The sequence below is a fragment of the Diabrotica virgifera genome, chromosome 4 (assembly GCF_917563875.1).
Source record: "Diabrotica virgifera virgifera chromosome 4, PGI_DIABVI_V3a".
Classification (NCBI taxonomy): domain Eukaryota; kingdom Metazoa; phylum Arthropoda; class Insecta; order Coleoptera; family Chrysomelidae; genus Diabrotica; species Diabrotica virgifera.
The window spans coordinates 217,336,177-217,359,120 of record NC_065446.1 but is presented as its reverse complement, the minus strand read 5'-3'; the positions used below and the strand labels follow the sequence as shown (position 1 = coordinate 217,359,120).

At 32.5% G+C, this 22,944-nt stretch overlaps 1 protein-coding gene and 1 long non-coding RNA gene across 2 annotated transcripts in view; one reads left to right on the top strand and one right to left on the bottom strand.

The window, feature by feature from the left end:
- The window catches only part of LOC126883295 (mannosyl-oligosaccharide alpha-1,2-mannosidase IA-like), a 662,535-nt gene that overhangs the window by 260,567 nt on the left and 379,024 nt on the right, over positions 1 to 22,944 (bottom strand). The window lies entirely within an intron of this gene.
- Positions 3,913 to 4,910, top strand: LOC126883298 (uncharacterized). Its single transcript, XR_007697600.1, has 2 exons — positions 3,913 to 4,340; positions 4,429 to 4,910. It is a non-coding gene; the product is annotated as an uncharacterized LOC126883298 (long non-coding RNA).

Sequence of the window (22,944 nt, the reverse complement as noted above, 5' to 3'; positions counted from 1 at the left end):
AACATTTAATTTGAACATAAAGAAATGTTCATTTGTGAAATAAACATTTTTTTCTGTTTTTTGCCAGCAGTAAAATATATGTTGAATTAAATTAATTACATACATTTTTCTTTTTGTGTCAATTAATTTAATTTAAAAAAATAGTTGGACACCCTGTATAAATAATTATGTTAATGTTTATATTACTGAATAGAAAATTGAATAACCTTTCAAATGAGCTAACACACGACCGCTATTATCATTTAAAAAAATAATCGATTATGTCATAATGCCCAAATGGATGACGTCACTAGTAGATAAGATATATATATATATACAGGGTGAGTCATGAAGAACTGTACATACTCCTACCTCGTATAGAGGCCCCTATGGGGAATAACAAATGACCATTAAAAAGTGTCTGCTCCCATTGTTTAATAATATACAGGGCGAGTTTCGCATTTTGACAGAAATTTGTATTCGTCATAATTTTTGAACGGTCAGATCGATGTGTCTCTTATTTTGGCCAATCGTTACACTATTACCACCTAATCAACTAATTTATTCAAACTAGAAAAAAATCAGGTCCGGCTTTAAAAAAATTAGTTCGTTTGGGTCTTAGAAAAAATTTCACCCTGTATACGCTTTTTGAAAACTCTAATATGAATTTTAAAATTAGACAAGTAGGCAATTAAAATGGCATATTTATTTTTTTCCGCACACGATTACTTAATTTTTTATAAAAAAAATCAAATTTGACTATGAATAATTAAAAGTTTGGTAAAGTGAACCATAGATTTAAAAAAAATAACTTTTATTACAAAAATTAATTTTTTTTTGCACAAATAAGTAATTTATGTTACCATCCAATCAACTGATTTATTCAAACTAGAGAAAAATCAGGTCCGGATTTAAAAAATTAGTTCGTTTTGGTCTTAGAAAAAATTTCACCCTGTATATGCTTTTGGAAAACTCTAATATGAATTTTACAAATAAGACAAATAGGCAATTAAAATGGCATATTTATTTTTTCCCCACACGATTACTTAATTTTTTATTAAAAAATCAAATTTGTCAAAATCGGAATTTTCTAAAATGAAAAAAAAAAATGAATTCACGGTTTAACTCGCTACAACTCTGTTCCATTTTAATATTTTTTTTCTGAAATTTTTACAGCACATACCTCTTACCATTATGAAGACTATGAAAATTGTTGTAGACTTTCAGTCTTCTTCTTGTAAAAGTTGCAAACTTGTAAATCGCAAAAATTAGGTGGAAAAATTTAAAATTTATCAATTTGATCACGTCTATGTTAAACTATAGAGTCCAAAAGAAGTGTTATGGAAAGTTTTAGATCTAGACGTGTTATAGAAAAAAAAAAATGGTAAAACTTTTAATTTTAAGAAAAACGTTGTTTTTGTAAATTAATTTTTGTAAAAAAAGTTAATTTTTTTAAATCTATGCAAAAACTTTGCCAAACTTTTTATGCATAGTCAAATTTGATTTTTTAATAAAAAAATAAGTAATCGTGTGGGGAAAAAATAAATAAGCCATTTTAATTGCCTATTTGTCTTATTTGTAAAATTCATATTAGAGTTTTCAAAAAACGTATACAAGGCGAAATTTTTTCTAAGACCCAAACAAACTAATTTTTTAAATCCAGGCCTGATTTTTTTCTAGTTTGAATAAATCAGTTGATTGGGTGATAACATAAATTAAATATTTGTTCAAAAAAAATTCATTTTTGTAATACAAGTTATTTTTTTTAAATCTATGGTTCACTTTACCAAACTTTTAATTATTCATAGTCAAATTTGATTTTTTTTTATAAAAAATTAAGTAATCGTGTGGGGAAAAAAATAAATATGCCATTTTAATTGCCTATTTGTCTAATTTGTAAAAATCATATTAGAGTTTTCAAAAAGCGTATACAGGGTGAAATTTTTTCTAAGACCAAAACGAACTTATTTTTTAAATCCGGGCCTGATTTTTTTCTTGTTTGAATAAATCAGTTGATTGGTGGTAACATAAATTAAATATTTGTTCAAAAAAAATTCATTTTTGTAATAAGTTATTTTTTTTTAATCTATGGTTCACTTTACCAAACATTTAATTATTCATAGTCAAATTTGATTTTTTTTATAAAAAATTTTTTTATGTCACTTTTTTTTCTATGTCACCATGAGAAAACATGGTTAGCTGACTGTCCAATTGATTTTAAGCCACTTCTTTATAGACGATACGTGGATGATATTTTTCTCATCTTCAAACATACCAATCACATTCAACATTTTTTAGATTATCTCAACCAGAAACACCCCAATATGAAATTTACTAGTGAAATTGAAATCAATGGAAATCTGCCCTTCTTAGGAATTAACATCTTCAGATCACCTTCAGGTTTTTCCACTTCAATATACAGAAAACCAACCTTCACCGGCCTGTATATAAACGCAGATAGCTTCATTCCCAACAAATACAAAACAAGTTTAATCAATATACTTGTTCACCGCGCTTTCACTATCTGTTCAACCTGGCAATTCCTACATGAAGAATTAGAAAACATAAAGATGATCTTAAGTAAAAATGGTTTTTCGTTGAACTTCTTAGAAAGATACATCAGACGTTTTTTCAATAACAAATTCCAACCAAACAACAAAGTAGAAGAAATCAAAGAAAAGATCTATATCAAACTTCCATATACTGGTTACCACAGCTTACAAATCCGACGCAACATCCGTAGAATAATTAAAAAAGCATTTCCCTCTATAGAATTAAGATTTGCTTTCACGACTTTGGAAAGGATAGGATCTCGGTTCCATGTGAAAGACATGATTCCTAGTGATCTCGCATCTAACATTATATACCAATTCAAATGTAGTAGCTGTGCAGCTACGTACGTCGGGAAGACTCGACGTCACTTTAATGTCAGATGTTGCGAACACTTAGGTATCACTCCTCACTTAGGAAGACGATCAAGAACAGTTCCAAATTCAGCAGTATTCCAACATATGACTGATTCTGACCACCCTATTAGTCGTAAGGACTTCTCAATCATTGGTCATGCAAGTTCTCCAACAGAACTCAGCATCAAGGAGGCATTATCCATATTTCTTTTGAAGCCACCCTTAAACACGCAACAAGACATGGCGTGTTTGAAATTATTAACTTAACCCAATGATTGTCAATGTCATTTTTTACGTTTTCATTAATTATGTTTGATCCTTTAAAATTATTTCAAAGCATCCGCTCAAGAAGCTTATTATTCTGACGATGATTAAAGTAATAATTGAAACGTCACCATGAATTTTAAAAATTAAGTAATCGTGTGGGGAAAAAAATAAATATGCCATTTTAATTGCCTATTTGTCTAATTTGTAAAAATCATATTAGAGTTTTCAAAAAGCGTATACAGGGTGAAATTTTTTCTAAGGCCAAAACGAACTTATTTTTTAAATCCGGGCCTGATTTTTTCTTGTTTGAATAAATCAGTTGATTGGTGGTAACATAAATTAAATATTTGTTCAAAAAAATTAATTTTGGTAATAAAAGTTAATTTTTTTAAATCTATGGTTCACTTTACCAAACTTTTAATTCATAATCAAATTTAATTTTTTTATAAAAAATTAAGCAATCGTGTGCGGAAAAAAATAAATATGTTATTTTAATTGCCTATTTGTCTAATTTGTAAAATTCATATTAGAGTTTTTAAAAAGCTTATACAGGGTGAAATTTTTTCTAAGACCCAAACGAACTAATTTTTTTAAAGCCGGGCCTGATTATTTTCTAGTTTGAATAAATCAGTTGATTAGGTGGCAATAGTGTAACGATTGACCAAAATAAGAGACACATCGATCTGACCGTTCAAAAATTATGACGAATGCAAATTTCTGTCAAAATGCGAAACTCGCCCTGTATATTACGGTTGAAAATTTAGTAGTAACGTTTGTTGAGTTTTGGTTGTTTATAACCGATTATTTTGTCCTTGGAGGATGTATAATTTGTATGTTTGGATGTATATGCTTTTTGTGTGAGTCAGTGAGAGAAGATTTTTGTTGTAGAGTTTTTTGTTTTGAACGCCTTGTTAGCAAATCAACAACGTTCATTCTTTTCAATAAACATTTTTGAGAAAGCACTTGAAGCCTGGTCGGCGATTTGGATTCCCAGTTTTTTTAATTGAAATGGTACTTTTTCAATCCTTTGGTGGGATGTACTGGGAATTCTCTCATTGAGGTATCCGTTGGTGTGCTGGAAATTTGGGGCACGTAAAGATTTGTCTTGGAAAATCCTCTAGAGATTAATTCGATGTTTATTGATGGCCAGGCTGAGAGTCGTGTAATAGACCCTTTTGTATGTTAAAGGTAAGCTGAAGTCATTTTTGTTCAGTTTATTGGTTCTCAGTTTTAAGAAGTTAGTTCAGTTACTTTTATTTTCTTTTTCTTTTGCTAGGGTGTTCCGGTATTCAGTAATTGTATGTATTTATCGATCCTGAGGCTTTAAAGAAGTAATAGAAGTACATTTATTTACCAGATTTACATTTATTCAGTATATTGGAAATAATAAATTTGGCAGATTTATTTAGAAGTTCGATATTTGACGTGACATTTTGACAAAATTTAAGGAAGATTGCAGTGTGTTTATCCAGGCAAATGATTTTTTTTATTGAAGGAAATAAGGACGGTAATAGATTTTATTTTATTTTATGGGAGAAAACAAGAAAGAACAAGGTACAATTTAGATTGGGTTAAGGGGTCTAAAAAGGGGACTAAAATACAATGATTTTTATATTTATGTGAAGGAAACAGCTGGTTCTGGTTTATTTTTTTTAATTAATTACTTACTTTTGTTCTTATAAACTATTGAAATCAAAATTAATATTTGTATGTAAAAAGGGACTTAAAATTTTGTTGACATTATATTCTCTATAGTTATCTAGTGTTTTATTTGAACTGTCATGTCTCATGCTCATCTAAATCAAACCAACTAATTAAAAATAATAATTCCGACTGAGAAATAGCTGTGGTATGTATATTATTAAACAATGGGAGCAGACACTTTTTAATGGTCATTTGTTATTCCCCATAGGGGCCTCTATACGAGGTAGGAGTATGTACAGTTCCTCATGACTCACCCTGTATATAACAAAAAATCATAATTTAAAATTAAAAATCGACCCATTTCAGGATTTTTTATTAAGGTCGCCGGCTTATGAAATAACGAATTTATTTCTTTCGTTTGTACCATTTGTACCGTTTGTACAGAACGTTATTTTCTAGAATATTCAGGAGAGATCCGCTCATCTCTAGCGCCGTTTGGTCGATTCTCTTACGTCACGTCTCGTATAATATTATGCGTCAGCTGCTTTCTCGAGATCATTCTAGGCGCTGGAACCGTTACTCGCGGATTATCATGCGCGAATCGTTTCCAGCACGTAGCGTAGTCTCCGAAAAACCTGATTTTACAAAGAGGTGTCTGTTACGATGCGTTCCGGAGAGTGCGAATTGTCATAGCCACCTTTACTTTACAAGCCATGAAGAGAAAAAGGCAACGTCGCAATTGATGACGTCCGTAGTCTGACTTTCGGACTACCGCTTTCGAAACTACGATTTTAAAGTACAAATTCTGGTAAAATTTATAGTATTTTTTGAGTCGAACAAGAAAATATTATTAATTGGAAGTTTGTACAAAATAATATTAAAAGTAATTCCTTGTAAGTAACGTTTATTATACAAAAAAAAAACCAATAACAAGAATATAAACGGGATTCATTTTTTTCGAATCCTAAGAAAACTAATAAGTATTTTTCAAAAATTTAAACGCAGAGTGAAAGATTACGTTAGGACCAAGGACCCAAAGTTCCTGAAAACTTCTATGTTTATTTTAATAAGTTACAGGGGTGAAAACCTAAGAAAATTTAGTGTGATTTTTAGTTTCAAATATGTCATTAAAAAAACTTTTTATTCATTCTAAGGGACTTTTGGCCCTCGGTAATAAAGTAATCTTTTATTCTGCGTTTCAATTTTTCAAAAATACTTATTAGTTTTCTCAGAATTCGAAAAAAATGATTACCGTTAAAATACAGGCGTCAAAATTTTTCATTTTGTTCCTTTCCCCTTAAAGTTTGTCGAACTTATTTAGAAACACCCTGAATTGATAAAGAACAAATCTAGTTGTTAAACATAAGCAAATTAATCAAAAAAACAGAATGTTAAGAAAACCGGAGTCTATAGTTGGGTTTTAATTTCAGTATTTTTTAAATGCCCGGTACACCATAAAAATTTAACTGTTTACCAACAATATTATTACAGAGGTATTGTTAAAGAATTAGGCTATAACATATTATAAAAATCACTTAAATCTGCCAACAGGTTTAGGAAATATGAGACATTAAAAATGACAAAATTTTTAAGTGGACGGGTTTCTATATGCACGCAAGTTTATATAAAAATATATTATATTGAACTAAAATCATCTTAATAACATACCTTTTAATGTTCTTTATAATTTGGAGCACGAAATATTGTAAAATGTTTCAGTTTCTCTGTAAATACAGTGAAAATGATTTAAAAACAAATGAGAACTGTCAGACTTAATCGGTCTACCAATAGATGTTGCCAAGTTTCAACTTCATGGCTTGTTAAGTAAAGGTGGCTATGGAATTGTTCATATTTAAAACTTCAATCAATATTTTTCGGAAACTAAACGCTACGTGCTGGAAACAATTCGTGCATGATAATCTGCTGCGACCTTTACAGTATAAAAGGTCTCAACCAAATTTTTACCTTTATTCACTTTATTACATTGGCAAACTTAATAGCAAAGCAGATTCACTGAATTCTTATCAGCTTTGAGAGTCAATTTTTCATTTCCCTACGTAGTTAAAAAAATACACGAAAATGAAAATTTTGGTATTTTATTTATACGGTCTCAGAAACTTGTCGACAAAGCCCCAGATACGACCCTGATGCAAATGTTTGCAAGAATATGATTCATCTCATAAGCCGAGACCATTACCAGCCGTAAACATAAAGACTTTTCGGCTCTTTAATAAGCGACGTTTTGGCTAAAAATAAAACTTTATAGTCTACACTCGATCATAAACTTTACAGGTAATGATAGGGTATGGACATTCACCTTCGAATATACCTATTGGGGAAACTTTTTACTACAAAAAGTTACGGAGTTTTTACGGTGTTTTTGGGTGCCGTACGAGAAACAAGCTGAGGCCAGCCCAAGTTTTTCAATTTGCAATTAATTTTCACACAAAAAGCTAGACGAGTTTGGTTAACGGTTAAGCGTTATGAAGTAAGTGTTTCCGGGCCAAAAAACCCATATTGTTGAACAACTCCCTTGACGATAATTATAAAACGAGATTTTTACAAACAACTTATTATGCCTTAAGCAAACATTATTGGATTTTGTGGGAAGCTAATAATGTACTTTTTTCATATAATATTAAGTGTGTAATTTGAAAACCTCGAGCTATTTTCCTGGTCCATTTACTAACGGTTTTTGCTGTAAATTTTAAAGAACCGCTTGGATTAACATGAAATTTGGCATACACTTAAGTAACATGTCAAAGAAAAAAAGTGATATTGTGCCGATGTGTGCTTTTACACTGGGAGTGAGTTTCACCTCTTCTCGGGGGTGAAAAATACACGTTCAAAATTAGTCCGGTAACTGACTAATTCTAAGCAACTTTTGTTATATAGAGTTTTTTCACTAAATCAATAATTTTCGAGTAATTTGCGGGTGAATATGTTAATTTTTCTACACAAAAACCACGGTTTTAGACGGTTTTCGCAAATAACTCAAAGAGTAAGAATTTTATCCAAAAAAATATCCTTAGCAAAAATATAGCTTACACAAAATTGAAAATAACGGTGTATACAGAGAGAGTCTGTAAAGTGGAATAAATTCAATATCTCAAATACTAATTGTTTTTTTGGAAAATGCTCAGACCCGTCGATTAGTATTTCAAATTGTCCTTTTTGACATTCAATAATAATGTATACAGGGTGTCCCAATTTAGAGATATGACGTCATCGTTGATTTTCTTAAATGGCAACACTGTCATTTTGATAGCTATTTTGATAGGGTGTGTAAAGTTATACACAACTGCAAAATTTCAAATTTGTATTCTCTACCATTTAGATGATAATAAAAAATAACAAAGTTATGAAAAAGAAGTAATCAACTAATAATTGAATTTAATTATTTCAATAAATTAAGCAAAAACTCATAATGTTGCCCTCAATTATTGTCAAATTGTCAATGGGCAACGTTATGAGCATTTGCTTAATTGAAATAAATAAATTCAATTATTATTTGATTACTTCTTGTTCTTCATAACTTTGTTATTTTTTATTACCTTGTAAATGGTAGGGAATAAAATTTTGAAATTTTTCAGATGTGTATAACTTTACACACGCTATCAAAATAGCTATCAAAATGATAGTGTTGCCATTTAAGAAAATCAACGATGACGTCATATCTCTAAATTGGGACACCCTGTATACATTATTATTATATGTCAAAAATGACAATTTGATATACTAATCGACGGGTCTGAGCATTTTTCAAAAAAACAGTTAGTATTTTAATTATTGAATATATTCCAAATTACAGATATAACTTTGTTATTTTCTATTATCTTGTAAATGGTAGAGAATAAAAATTTGATATTTTGCAGTTATGTATAACTTTACAAACCCTATCAAATTAGCTATCAAAATGACAGTGTTGCCATTTAAGAAAATCGACGATGACGTCATATCTCTAAATTGGGACACCCTGTATACATTTTTATTGAATGTCAAAAAGGACAATTTGAAATACTAATCGACGGGTCTGAGCATTTTCCAAAAAAAAACAATTAGTATTTGAGATATTGAATTTATTCCACTTTACAGATTCTCTCTGTATTATGAAGTCTACAGACCCAGTAGAAGCAGAGTTGTAGCTAATAAAAAGTAGGTTCTTATTCGTCAAATTCCAAATCAAATATTTCAACATGAAATACCCAAAAAACAAGCTCATTTCGGGAAAAACTAATTACAACTTTTTAAAGTGTTTAAAAAAAAGCTTTATTTTTGTTTTTTTTTTGTAAGTTTCTAGCATCAAAAGTAAATAAGGTATGCTCAAAATAAAGTTGGTCCCATTTTTTACTGGTAAAAAAAAATCGTTTAGCAATTATCATCTCAAATTAGCATTATCCTCCAATTAGCATCCCAAATAAAATTAATCATTACCGCTTCACAAGTTACTTTACTTATATGTACTGTGTTATATGTGATCTGTAAGTTTCATCGGTTCAAAGTGCTCAGTTTTAAAAAAACTTGGTTTTAAAATATTTTTTTTTTTATTTTGAAAATTCCTTCAAACTGTGCTGTGCGGCATGTTTCTTCTGTTTCATTTGAGCCAGCATATGGTGCAAGACGATTTATGTGAATAACTTTTAGTTTACCGTTTGGCAACTTCTTAATTCTGTATATTACGTCATTTATTTTCTTCTTAACTTCATACGGCCCTTCCCATTGCCTTTGTAGTTTAGGACATAAGCCTCGACGACGTTGTGGATTATGAAGCCAGACAAGATCACCTACTTCGAAGCTTTCATTCTTGCATCGAGAATCATATTGATCTTTCATTCTGTCACTGGCTATCTGGATGTGTTATCGGGCAAGTTCATGAATGTTGTTCATTCGTAACTTCAGGCGGTCGACGTATTCTTCACCTGCAACATGTTCCTCGGAAGGTCTGCAGCCAAACTCTAGGTCTCAGGGCAAACGAACTCCACGACCCAACATCAGGCAGGTTGGTGTTTGATCTGTAGTTTTATTCACGTCCGAGCGGTAGGCCATCAGGAATAAATGAATGTGCTGCTCCCAATCTCGCTGATGTTCAGATACAACTTCGGACAAGTGTTTACCCATGGTTCGGTTCATCCTCTCGACCATTCCATCTGATTGAGGATGTAGGGGTGTAGTTCTGATCTTATTGACACCAATCAATTTACAAACGTTTTGGAAAAGGGCTGACTCAAAGTTTCGCCCTTAGTCGGAGTGGATCTCCAAAGGAACACCAAATCGGCTGAAGATTTTTTTAACAAGTACCTCTGCAACGGTAGCAGCTTCTTGATTTGGTAATGCATAATAGCCCGCGATCCATTTCGCAAAATAAACCATGGCTACCAGGATATATTTATTTCCAGCATCGGTTTCCGGAAATGGACCTGCAATGTCGATAGCTACTCTTTCCATAAGACTACCAACGTTGTACTGTCTCATGGGTGCTCTCTTTTTACCAACTGGACCATTACTGGATGCACACAGTTCACATTTCCGGCACCATCTTCGTACATCATCTTTATAGTTCACCCAATAGAACCGTTCTCGAACCTTTTGCAGAGTCTTCGTAATACCAAAGTGTCCACCTGATGCACCGTCATGCAACTGACGCAATATTTCTGACACTTTACTTTTAGGTACAATCAACTGAAGCTTAGATTCTGTACCATCATCACTCTCAAAGGTTGAGATACTAGTACTAGGCAATTCCATTGGCTCCGGAAGGACTTGACTTTTGGACTACGTGCACTAATGTTCTGCCAACTAGGTCTCAACTCGACGCATCCAATCCAATACACTCTTTATACATGGATCATCTTCTTGGGCGTCTTGTAACTGTTGGGGCTGCCATTGCTCATTAAGGACGATGGTTCGCCTCACAGGGCAAAGTGTTCCTCTACTTTAAGCCGGTGATTACAACTTTCACCGCATGGCCGTATCGAGAAAGCATCTGTATTTGAACGAACTCTTCCAGCCCTCTTCACGCGTCTCTTCGGCATCGTGTCACGAATCACTTTCGGTACCATTTCCTCCAAACGTTAATTTTTTCTCTTATCGCCTTTTTCCACGGTTTGTAACGATATGATACCTCGACAAGCGATGAACTGCCTTACCAGAGACGACCGGAGTAGTGTCAGCGTTGGCGCATAGCACCACTGGGGGAAACCGAAGGAGAGGGCATCGAGAGCATATTTAAGGCGAGCTAGGAGAATGAGAAAATCAGTAATGGCTAGCGGCTAGCGAACCATGGCTCAACAGCTGCTGCTCGCGTATTGAACGAGCATTAGCTGGCTTGGCAATAGATGCACCGTATGTGAGGTGGGACTATGCCTAGGCGGACGCCACAGTAGTGACGTGGAGTCTTGCCATGACCGTTATCGCAGTGTGCGGTAGTAGCGAGGAATGATCTCCGGATCGGAATATAGGGCTATATGTTGATTTAACGTAGCGAGATTGTTATTGTATATAAATATACTGTTTATCGTATTATTTTAATTATCATCGGATAACTGTAAGAAAGTTTAATATTGTTTTTCCTTTGTAGGGAGTTATATTTTATTTTATTTGTTTTAAACTGTATATTATAATTATCATTAATATATTTACTTTACTTTTAACTTGTGTTTTACTGATTCTGTCGTCCTTGAAAGAACTACCCGTTACAATGGCGCCCGAGCAAAAATTAGAATATACGTAAGTAAACGTCTTTACTTATTACCCGGAAAATACCAAAAATGCCGACAGATAAAGACACAGACTCAGTAACAGGTCCACGTCGTGGATAAATAAATAGAACCCGTTCAAAGATGATTAAGCTTCTTTGTTTTCAGATTCTTAAGGAACCGAAAATGAACGAAACCGAGAATGATCCGAAAATAAACGTCGCCGATGCATCGAGCAGGAAGGATGCGACCATCTGCTGTAGAAAAGCCTTGGCACACTGTCCCAATGAAGTTGAGGGGTTCACGCCCAAGATCTACAGAAGGAAGCACCTTCTAGGCAGTCATCCGAGACCAATTTACGAATCACCGTAAAAGACTCGATTGTGAAGCTTGGCTAGCTGCTTTGTGTTCCAAGGCAATAGCAAGCTTTTCATCTAAAACTTCGGTTTTGCTAGTCGTAAAGCTTTCTGTAGTTCACTCTCTTTCAACCCATTGACGAAGGTGTCTACCGTAATTTCTTCTAAAACGCTGTCTGGCACCTCCGGATAAGCCAACCACACCACACGAGCCACATCTGCTTCAAATTCTTGCAGATTCTCACTTGCTCGTTGACTTCTACTTCGCAGTTGTGCTTTGTATACTTGTTGTAGATGGGCATCTCCATAGCGTTTTTCTAGACGAGTGAACAAGGTCTGATAACATTTTTCTTGACCCTTAGGAATTGACCTTAATATATCTGCAGTATCAGCTCGTAGAGCAGCAGTCAAGGAAACAGCCTTGTCTTGTTCGGTCCAAGGCGGTCGCAATAGCTTCAAATTGTCTAAGGTATATGGACCAAGAAGACTTTCCATCAAATGGTGGTAATTTAAATCTCATATGTTGCGATGTTTCGTCTCTCGGTGTTTCATCTTTCACTACAGGATCTAACGCTGGTGCATTAACTGATGGTAGAACTTTTATTTTCGATATATTTTCTTCCTTTTCCAATGGGATCGTCGTGTAACTATTTTTTGGTTTCAAAAATTATCCACCCTGTTCTAACTTGGAAACCGAAGCGGTAAATAGAGTTTACATATATAATTAAATAATAATTTCGTTGTAAAACGAAACAAGACCTGTCTTATATTTCAGTTTGTTCAGAGAGCATCAAAAGCACCCTAACCGGTTTTCATCAGAGAGTGCATATTTGATTATCTCTGAGAACACTAAAATTCGGGCTGCCAGTATCTATTTACAACGAAATAACATGATGGTGTGGGTGCCGTAGCGACATCTGCTAAAAACAAGCGAAAGTTTTGCTTTAATAAAATAATTAAATAATATAAAAAAAAAGTTTATTGGGACCAATTTTTTGGTAACACTTTCGTGGTTGTTAAAATTTGCAAACCAACGAATTACCGGAGCAAAGAACGCTGAGGTAAGAATTGCAAGGAAAAAATTGTCCCCCATACTCAGAATAGGAGTAACATTAATATAAATAAATAATCATTTCGTTGTAAAACGAAACAAGAGCCGTCTTATATTTCACTTTGTTCAGAGAGCACCCTAATCGGCTTTAAACCTTATTAGGTTATCAACAGAGAGTGCATATTTGATTATCTCTGAACACTAAACGGGCTGCCGGTATTGATTCACAACGAAATACTATGACGACTCTCGTTTCGTTTTACAACGAAATGATTACTTAGTTATATTAGTGTTACTCCTATTCTGAGTATGGGGGACCATTTTTCGTTGTAGCGAGATGCTCTTAGATCTCTCTCAGCCGTCTTTGCTCCAGAAATTCGTTGGTTTGCAAATTTTAGAAAACACGAAGATGTTATAGTCGAAGCGAAGATAGGTGGAATATGCGCATTTTATCAATGAAATTCGATATTTTTAAGATATTCCAGAAGCCGCTACAGATAAAATGTTTTAACGACCTATTCATCATTCAGAATTACTCAACGGATATTAGTACAGTTAAAATAATTAAGACGATAACCGGATAACATTGATTTAATGAGTAAAATTTAGTTTTTTTTTAATTTAATGACAAAAAAAGCAAGCCCATTAGCAGAACCCAATTAAAAATTATTTTGCACATCATATTTGAAACATTATTTGGTTGAAAAATCTCATTTTTGTTATCAAAAAAATATATTAATTTGTTTGGACTAAATTACAGTTGTGCTTATCTTAAAAAGGATATGTTACTATCAACATTCGCACAGTGTTGCCAAGATGAATTTTGTTATTTTGGGTGTAAATTTTTTCCACGGATCTCCGAGGGTACAATACCAGAAAATTGGTCCCAATAAGGTTTTACAGTGGAACCTCGATTATCCGTCTCTCTATTAACCGCCAGAGTTAACCGTCAGAGTCCGTACATAAGTTGTATGTACTACATACGCAAAAATTGAGTCACAATTCATTTTGTTTGAGCATTGCAATAAGCCAAACGAAATTCTCTGAAATGTACAGCTATGACATCATAGCATTTGTTTATGTAAGCAATTTTTGTTTTTATTCACGTGGCAATAGAGGTGGACGAAAAAGATTCAGAAACTGACAGAGACTTGGAATTTGATGGTGGCGATGTCGATGATGCTGTTGCAAATAACAAAAACAAAGATTTGCGTGAAGAAGCTAGAGAAGCTGCATCGCACATGCGCAACAATTCATCGAGTAGTATTCTCGACAAGAAGCCAATAAAGTAGATTGCATGATCTTACGGCGATTAAGAAATTCAGCCGTTGCAAAGTGTGAGGCAACAGTAAAACAAACAAAGATTTCAGAATATCTTAAACCAAATTGATTCGATTGTACGAACACAGATGAAATATATTGTCAAACATAACATACACAGAAAATTTGAGGAGTGTACTATGTATTTTTATTTGTTTTTTTTTAATGTTCTGTTAACCGTATTTTCGATTAACCGTCATACCCTTGGTTCGGTGCCCTGACGGATAATCGAGGTTCCACTGTATTAAAGTTATACTTCTTTAGGCGCGATTGGGAGTGAATTTTTATTATTCTGCGCGCGTGCGCACACAGACAGTATGGAGTTGGTTGCTAAATGTTAGTTATGTATGTTTTATAGTCCAAAAAAAGATGTGGAAAGAATATATTAGTGTTTTTAGTAAATATATGTATTATAATTTTTGTTTCTTTGGATTTGTCTACCTCGAGAATAAGATAATAAAAGTAATATTTACAGTATTTTTATTCACTTAGTCTATTTGACACGTTGTCTGAGAAATCTTGTAGTCCGCACCCCCACAAACAAAACGAGTAAAGCTCAGTGGTAGAGAATTTGACTGGAGATCAATAGGTCTCCGGCTCGAATCCGGGTGTTTTCTATTTTTTTTTTAATTTTTGGTATTGTTTTAATAAAAATTTTTGGAAAGTAGTAAGTAAAAACTAGTTTAATCTTTAAATAAACTGTACGAAAGTAAATTTATTTCGTTGAAATCATATAATAGAAGTATAACTTCTTACGTGCGTGCAAAGTACACACACATTCTTTTTTTTAATATTATTTAATTATTTTATTAAAGCAAAATCCCTAATAGGTCTGGATCCCGCGTATGAAAAAAAAGTAGATTAATAGCAAGCTGAAAATTTGTTAATAGCTTAAGGGTGTCTAGTCGGATAAACTTTGATATATGGGAACACTGGAACAGGGGCAGTTTTAATTGTGGAACAGGTTAAAAATTTGGAACGGTCAGACCACGAAAACGACACAATTATTTTGTCCGACAGAATAGACTTAAACTCTCCGAACAGAGATTATACTCTCATGCAAAAATCAGACTGCCATTTATCACCTGTCATAATTCCTGTCATTTGACATATTCTACATGTTTCACTCATTAAAACATCCATTTAGTGATAAATAGCAGTTTAATTTTTGCATGAGAGTTTAATCTCTGTTCGGAGAGTTTAAGTCTGTTCTGTCGGACAAAACACATTTGCCGTTTTCGTGATCTGACCGTTCCAAATTTTTAACCTGTTCCACAATTAAAACTTCCCCTGTTCCAGTGTTTCCATGTATCAAAGTTTTTCCGACTAGACACCCTTAAGCTATTAACAAATTTTCAGCTTGCTATTAATCAACTTTTTTTTCATACGCGGGATCCAGACCTATAACTTGTAAGAGCGTTTATACTTTGTGATTTGTTTACAACGATAGAATTGATAGACAGTTGTTGCAAATTAGATACAAAGGAATGAAAAAAGGAAGAAGTGAACATGTATGCCTAAAAATTAATGTTTCCGTCTGACGTATATAGATATATGTAATCGTATATTATCGAACGAACCAATAATGGCGACTATTATTCATGAGGATGGCGTTTGCCTACGGCTCGTGTCGTAAATCACGCGATCGGGTAATAGCCATTACTGATTATTATACAGAAAATTATACTTTTTTTTTTACGATTATGTATTAAATAATGTGACAGCTATCTGAAACATGATATTTTTATAAATGTTTAATTAACAATTAATATTTAATAACATTATTAAAATATTTAATACGGTAATATTAATCAATAATTTGAAGAATCTAACTGCAAAAGTTACATTCTCTACTTCTTGAAATATGTATGACAGAAACTACAAAAGATCTAAAACTATGAAAAACAACATTTTATGGTGTATTTAACCTTGTGTTAAAAACCTCATAACCATAACTAGTGCAGTCACTGAAGATTTTCACCTCCGTTTTCGTTGAACCTCCATCGATTTTCATGAAAATTGGTGAATAGTTACACACCACAATAAAAAATTAAATACAACTTCTATTTAAAGAACTACACTAATGTTAATTCAAAGTGAGTTATGAGTAATTTAAGGTATATTTAAGGTATAAAATAACGGGAAAACGATGCAGTTTATGAAAAATACCTACTAAACACTTGTCAAGGTACTTAGGAATACCTATCAAATAAGCTCCAAGAGAAGATAATAGCATCAAAATTAAGCAAGTTATGATGAAAATAAGAGAACCCTTTCGAATTTGTTTGGAAAAACTAAAAAATAAAACATATGCCATTTCCACAAATATTAAAATTTATAGAAATCCTTACAAGAATTTCTTTATATTAGCATAAGTAATGATTTGAACAATTTTTACTGGTTTAAAATGCATAGTTTTTAAAAAAATATATAATTTTAAAAAATCAGAATTTTTCAAATTATCGTAATTTTTATTTTCTTTTAATAATAACTCAAAAAATACTCAATATAAGAAAAAAATTACATATACCCAAATTTAAGTTTTTTCTATATTAAATATTTCACTTTTTTTTACTATTTCAGTAGGGTACAAAATTACCGAGATAGAAACGTTTAAAACTTAAATTTTGGTGCGAGAACTATGTAACCGGGGCCATTTAACCTTTTATTTTTAAAAAAGTAAGGGTTTTAGAAGATTACGTTCAACGTGATTTAAAACCCCTTAGTTTTAGCTTTCAAATGGTTTTTAGGTGAATCTGAAAATTAACGGAGTTATTAAAAAAAACAATAACATTTTTTGGAAAAAATTTTAAAAGGTAAATTTTGAAAAAAATTTTAGGCATACATTTTAATGCTATCAACTTGTTAGGAGGCTCATTTGATAGATATTTATAAATACTTTGACAAATGTTACATAAGTTTATGTTATAAAATGCATCATTTTCCCGTTATTTAAGCTTGAATACTTAGATTTAGGTAGTCGCCGAAAGAAATATACAGAATAAGCCAAATAAAAACGGAACATACGCAGTTAATACAGTGTATCGGAACTACGTTTGAAATAGTCTATTAATATAAAAGTTTGACAAACATAAATCCTAGCAACTCAACTACCTGTCTCCTTTAGGCTAAGGCTACGACCAGACAAGCGACAATTTACAGCGCCATAAGAGCAGTAAAATGAAGCACGAAAATGGGTCCTGGTAAGAAGGATCTGGGTCCAAATTTGTAGCTCATCTAACCACAACAATGACCGAAACACTGTATTTACATCTCGCGACACGCCGTAATTTACATCCCCATCTGGTCATGCTTTTTACGGCCGCTTCATTTTACTGCTCTTACGGCGCTGTAACAGCAGTAAAATGAGGTGGCAGTAACTGCAGTAAAAAACATGGCCAGACGGGGATGTAAATTACGGCGTGTCGCGAGATGTAAATAGTGTTTTGGTCGTGGTTGTGGCTACATGAGCTACAAATTTGGACCTAGGTCCATTTGTTGGCGACACGACGCTGAAGATGGACCCGTTCGATATTGCTTCGCGATATTTTACAGCTCAGTCTGGCCATCCACTACTCTCACCGCGGGACCAATTTTCGCGCTTCATTTTACTGCTCTTATGGCGCCGTAAATTGTCGCTTGTCTGGCCGTAGCCGTAGCCTAAAAGAAGACAGGTAGTTGAGTTGCTATGATTTGTGTGTGTCAAACTTTTATATTGGTCGACTTTTTCAGCGTAGTTCCGATACACTGTATTAACTGCATATGTTCCGTTTTTATTTGGCTTATTCTGTACATTCAATTACCTATAACTCACTGTTAGTTAACACTAAAAGGTTTTTCTGGTAAGGAATTTATTTCGTTTTTTATTAGCTTCAATTTTGGTAATAATAACTTTTTCTGAAAACTTATAGTTTTTGAGTTATTTATAAAAAATCGGTTAAAAACATGCATTTTTCTCACGAAAAATTAAAATTTTAATCTTTAATAACTCAAAAATTTTTATTTAAATCAAAAGTTTTGATTTATTTCAATAACTTTATTAAACAAATTTTGCTTAGAGTTAGTCCCTCTATCGAATTATGGAGTTATTTTTAATAAAATAATTTTCACCCCCGAGAAGGGGTGGCATCCACCCCCAGGGTAAAAGTGCAAGTTGACACCATGTCACCTTTATTCCTTGAGATATCCTGTAACCACTTACCAATTTTCAAGCAAATCGATGGAGGTTCAACGAAATCGGAGGTAATAGCTCATATCCACCTTCAGTGACTGCACTAAACAAGGTGCCTAGGAGACAATTTGCAGTCATGATGTTCTTGTTCAACGAGCCCAAAAACCTCCGGATAGCAAAATTGAACTCATTTCCGTCAATTATTTCCGAATTAGAAATTTAACTTAAACTTAATTTTAAGGTAAAATTGTGGCTTATTCCCAACAAAACTAGTAAATTGCATTAAAATGTCACAAAAAACAAAAAATATAAATTATGTATGTATTTAATTACAGATTCAATACATACATTCGGATAATATTACAACAATTATTATTGTAATTCGTTGCTGGCTCATTTAAAATTATTAAAATTTTTAATAATTTTTATTTTTTGTTTAATTTATTTACTTTGTAAACGATAAAAATAATTGTTTCAACTTTGCATTTTATTTTACAAAAATATCTTACCAAAAATATCACTGTGTTTATAAAACTGTCAATAATGATTATAAAATTTATAACATTTGTTATTATCCATTCTGTACAAATAGAGGCATGTACAGGGTTATTCACTATATTTTCACCCCCCCCCCCCTGTAAACTGCTTTATTTGCAGAGTTAGAAAAAATGTAAAATACAAAAGTTATTAGATTTTTAAATTATGATTTTTTGACATATATATCATACTAGTGACGTCATCCATCTGGGCGTGATGACGTAATCGACTATTTTTTTTAAATGAGAATAGGGGTCGTGTGATACCTCATTCGAAAGGTTATTGAATTCTCTATTCAGTAATATAAACATTAAGATAATTATTTATACAGGGTGTCAAAAAAATTTTTTTTAATTAAATTAATTGGCACAAAAAGAAGAATGTATGTAATGTATTTAATTTAAAATATCTTCTACTGCTGTTAGAAAACAGAAATAAAAGTTTATTGCGCAAATAAACATTGCTTTTTGCTTAAATTCAATGTTCAAACTGCCAAGAGGTAGATGGGTGTAACATTTATTATGTTTTCTGACAGTAGTAGAAGATATTTTAAATTAAATAAATTACATACATTCTTCTTTTTGTGCCAATTAATTTAATTCAAAAAAACATTTTTTGGACACCATGTATAAATAATTATCTTAATGTTTATATTACTGAATAGAGAATTCAATAACCTTTCGAATGAGGTATCACACGACCCCTATTCTCATTTAAAAAAATAGTCGATTACGTCATCACGCCCAGATGGATGACGTCACTAGTATGATATATATGTCAAAAAATCACAATTTAAAAATCTAATAACTTTTATATTTTACATTTTTTCTAACTATGCAAATAAAGCAGTTTACAGGGGGTCAAAATATAGTGAATAACTATTTGTTCAGCGATAATTGAACCCAAAGAAAGGTTCGTGATAATATTTGAACCCACAGAAAGGTTCGCGTACTCAGCTAGATGTGTTGCTAACAAAAGCTAACACAAGAGAGTCTTTACCCTTCGGCCGGTAACACAAGAGAGAGAATGTACTTCTGTTGCCTTTACTGGTAACAGTGGAGAGAAAATGTTCGTTTGCAGTTCACAAAATGTCTCAAAAAATTGTCTATATTGGGTGGGGATGAAACTAGGTAGGGATGAATCTGTTATTCACGGTTGGCTTAGGGGCCGTTTAAGTATTACGTAACGCAGGTTGGGGAGGGGGGTCAAAAATCTTCAAAAATTGCATTAAATAATACTTAACGCCCCATTACGGTGCGTTACAATGGGGGGATTGGGGTCAAAAAGCTTCAAAAATCGCGTTACGTAATACTTGAACACCCCCTTAGGAATTATTTAAAATTAAGGATTGTAATTATGGGTTTAATACAGTAAAAAATAAAATTAAATATAAAAATAAAAAAATAAAATATTATATTTTGCATGGGAAAAATTGGAACACATTATTAAATAATAATGCAATACTGTCAGCTAATACTCCTAAGCTAATGAACAGTAGTTAATGTATGCGATGTCCTATATAGAAACACGTGCCATGAATTTGTTAATTTTTTGCCAAAATAGAACAAAAGTCCCCAGTCGATTATTTATTCCTTAAAGCACCTATAAACCACACTAAAAGAAAACAAAAGCGTATACAAACCCCAATAATCATTTATTCATTAGAAAACTTGGCCTGATTCCAATTATTAATTTGGTTAAGAGCTACTCTGCGGCATTAATCTTGTCTGTCGATATTGAGTTGAAAAGTCAAAGTCAACCTCCATCGATGGAAAGTAAAGTATACGAGAGGGACTATTTTCGTGGTAATTTGTAATCACGAAAGTTCAGCAAAAGGTAAAAATATCTCCCAGACAGCTCGTTTCCGACCTGTGAGACGTGATAACGGGCAATTAAAAAGGGTTCAAAATGGGCGGTAATTACATACCAACGGCGTACAATTTTCATTGATAACTATATATTTTGGAGCTGTTCCCCAAAAAATATATTTTTATGTTCTCCTTATTGTGAGTAAGGTGGAGTGGGGTAAGATCGTAAACGGGACAAGTTCGTATTAGCTCTAAATCTATCATAAGATACATTTAATTGTACAAATTAATAAGTAGAAATCTGTACTAGATTAGTATGAACTGACAGAAGTAATTCTGCCACTATTTTACCATTTATAAAATCTGATTTTTTATAAAATTTTCAGTAAAGTCGTCCCAGGAACGCAACTCATAAATATTGGCAATATCATTTTAAAGTCTTCTACTTCCAATTACATTACAAGATACACAATTCCAAACACATTACAAGATAAATTCTTTGTTGGATGCTTAACATTTACTTGTCGAAAAAGAATGACAATTCGCAAATTATTTATCGGAGTTGACAGTTACTAAGCTACATTGTAGTTTAACAACACTTGATTACTGTTACGATTTCAAACTTAGTGCAAAAATGTAGGTATAGGGATTTACATAAAATTGGCTAAAAAATTAAGCAGGTTTTGAAAAACTCGAATTTTATTTTATTTTATGGGGTTTTAGGACAAGCAAAACTTTTTATCAGGAGTGATAGTCCTGTCGCCAGGGGGGGTACAGCGGCCTCCTTAATTCAGATGGACCCAAGTTTTTTTATGTATTTTGACCCGTAGAACACGAATTTTTTGGGTAACAGTTGATCCGGATGTCGATAAGTTTGTTATAAACAAAGAACTTGAGGAATTACATAACAGCGATTTTTCGCAAAACAGAACATTTTTTTGTATTTATTGGGTGATTCTCAGCAAAAAATAGTCTTACAAGTTTTTTCGTAGGATGCACAGTTTTAGAAATAAACGCGGTTGAACTTTCAAAAAATCGAAAAAGTGCAATTTTTGAACCCGAATAACTTTTGACTAAAAAATAAAATAGCAATTCTGCTTACTGCATTTGAAATTTCAAGTCAAATTCTATCGGTTTTGATTATTTGCATTGCTAAAAATTAAGTTTTTATTTGTTAAACAAAACCATAAACACATAGTGTTTCCCGTGCCCAATGCATGCGTTTTAATGTACGTAATCTACGTAGAAATTGTCAGTATGCGCGCCTACTCGTTCGATTTCAAATGGGAAATGCATTGAAAACATCATTCAATCACTATGTGTTTATAGCTTTGTTTAACAATAAAAAAATTAATTTTTAGCAATTGAAGTAATCAAAACCGATAGAATTTGACTTGAACTTTCAAGTGCGGTAAGCAGAATTGTTATTTTATTTTTCAATCAAAAGTTATTCGGATTCAAAAATTGAAAATTTTCGATTTTTTGAAAGTTCAACCGCGTTTATGTCGAAAACTATGCATCCTACGAAAAAATCTGTAAAAACATTTTTTGCTTATAATGACCCAAAAAATACAAAACAATGTTTTGTTTTGCAAAAAAATCGCTGTTATGTGATTCCTCAAGTTCTTTGTTTATAACAATCTTATCGACATCCGGATCGACTGTTACCCAAAAAGTTCGTGTTCTACGGGTCAAAATACATAAAAAAAACTTGGGTATGTCCACCTGAATTAAGGAGGCCGTTGTACCCCCACTGGCGACAGGACTATGACATTATTATGAAGTTTTTCCTCTTGAGCACCTCATTAGCGGACACACTATACAGGGTGCCCCGAAAAGATTGGTCATAAATTATACCACATATTCTAGGGTCAAAAATAGTTCGATTGAACCTAACTTACCTTAGTACAAATGTGCTCACAAAAAAAGTTACAGCTCTTTGGAGTTACACAATGAAAATCGATTTTTTTCAATATATCGAAAACTATTAGAGATTTTTTATTGAAAATGGACATGTATCATTCTTATGGAAGGAACATCTTAAAACAAAATTATAGTGAAATTTGTCCGCCCCATAAAAAATTTATGGGAATTTGGTTCCCTTAAACCCCCCTAAACTTTTGTGTACGTTCCAATTAATTCATTATTTTGGTACCATTAGTTAAACACAACGTTTTTAAAACTCTTTTGTCTTCTATTATTTTTTCGAT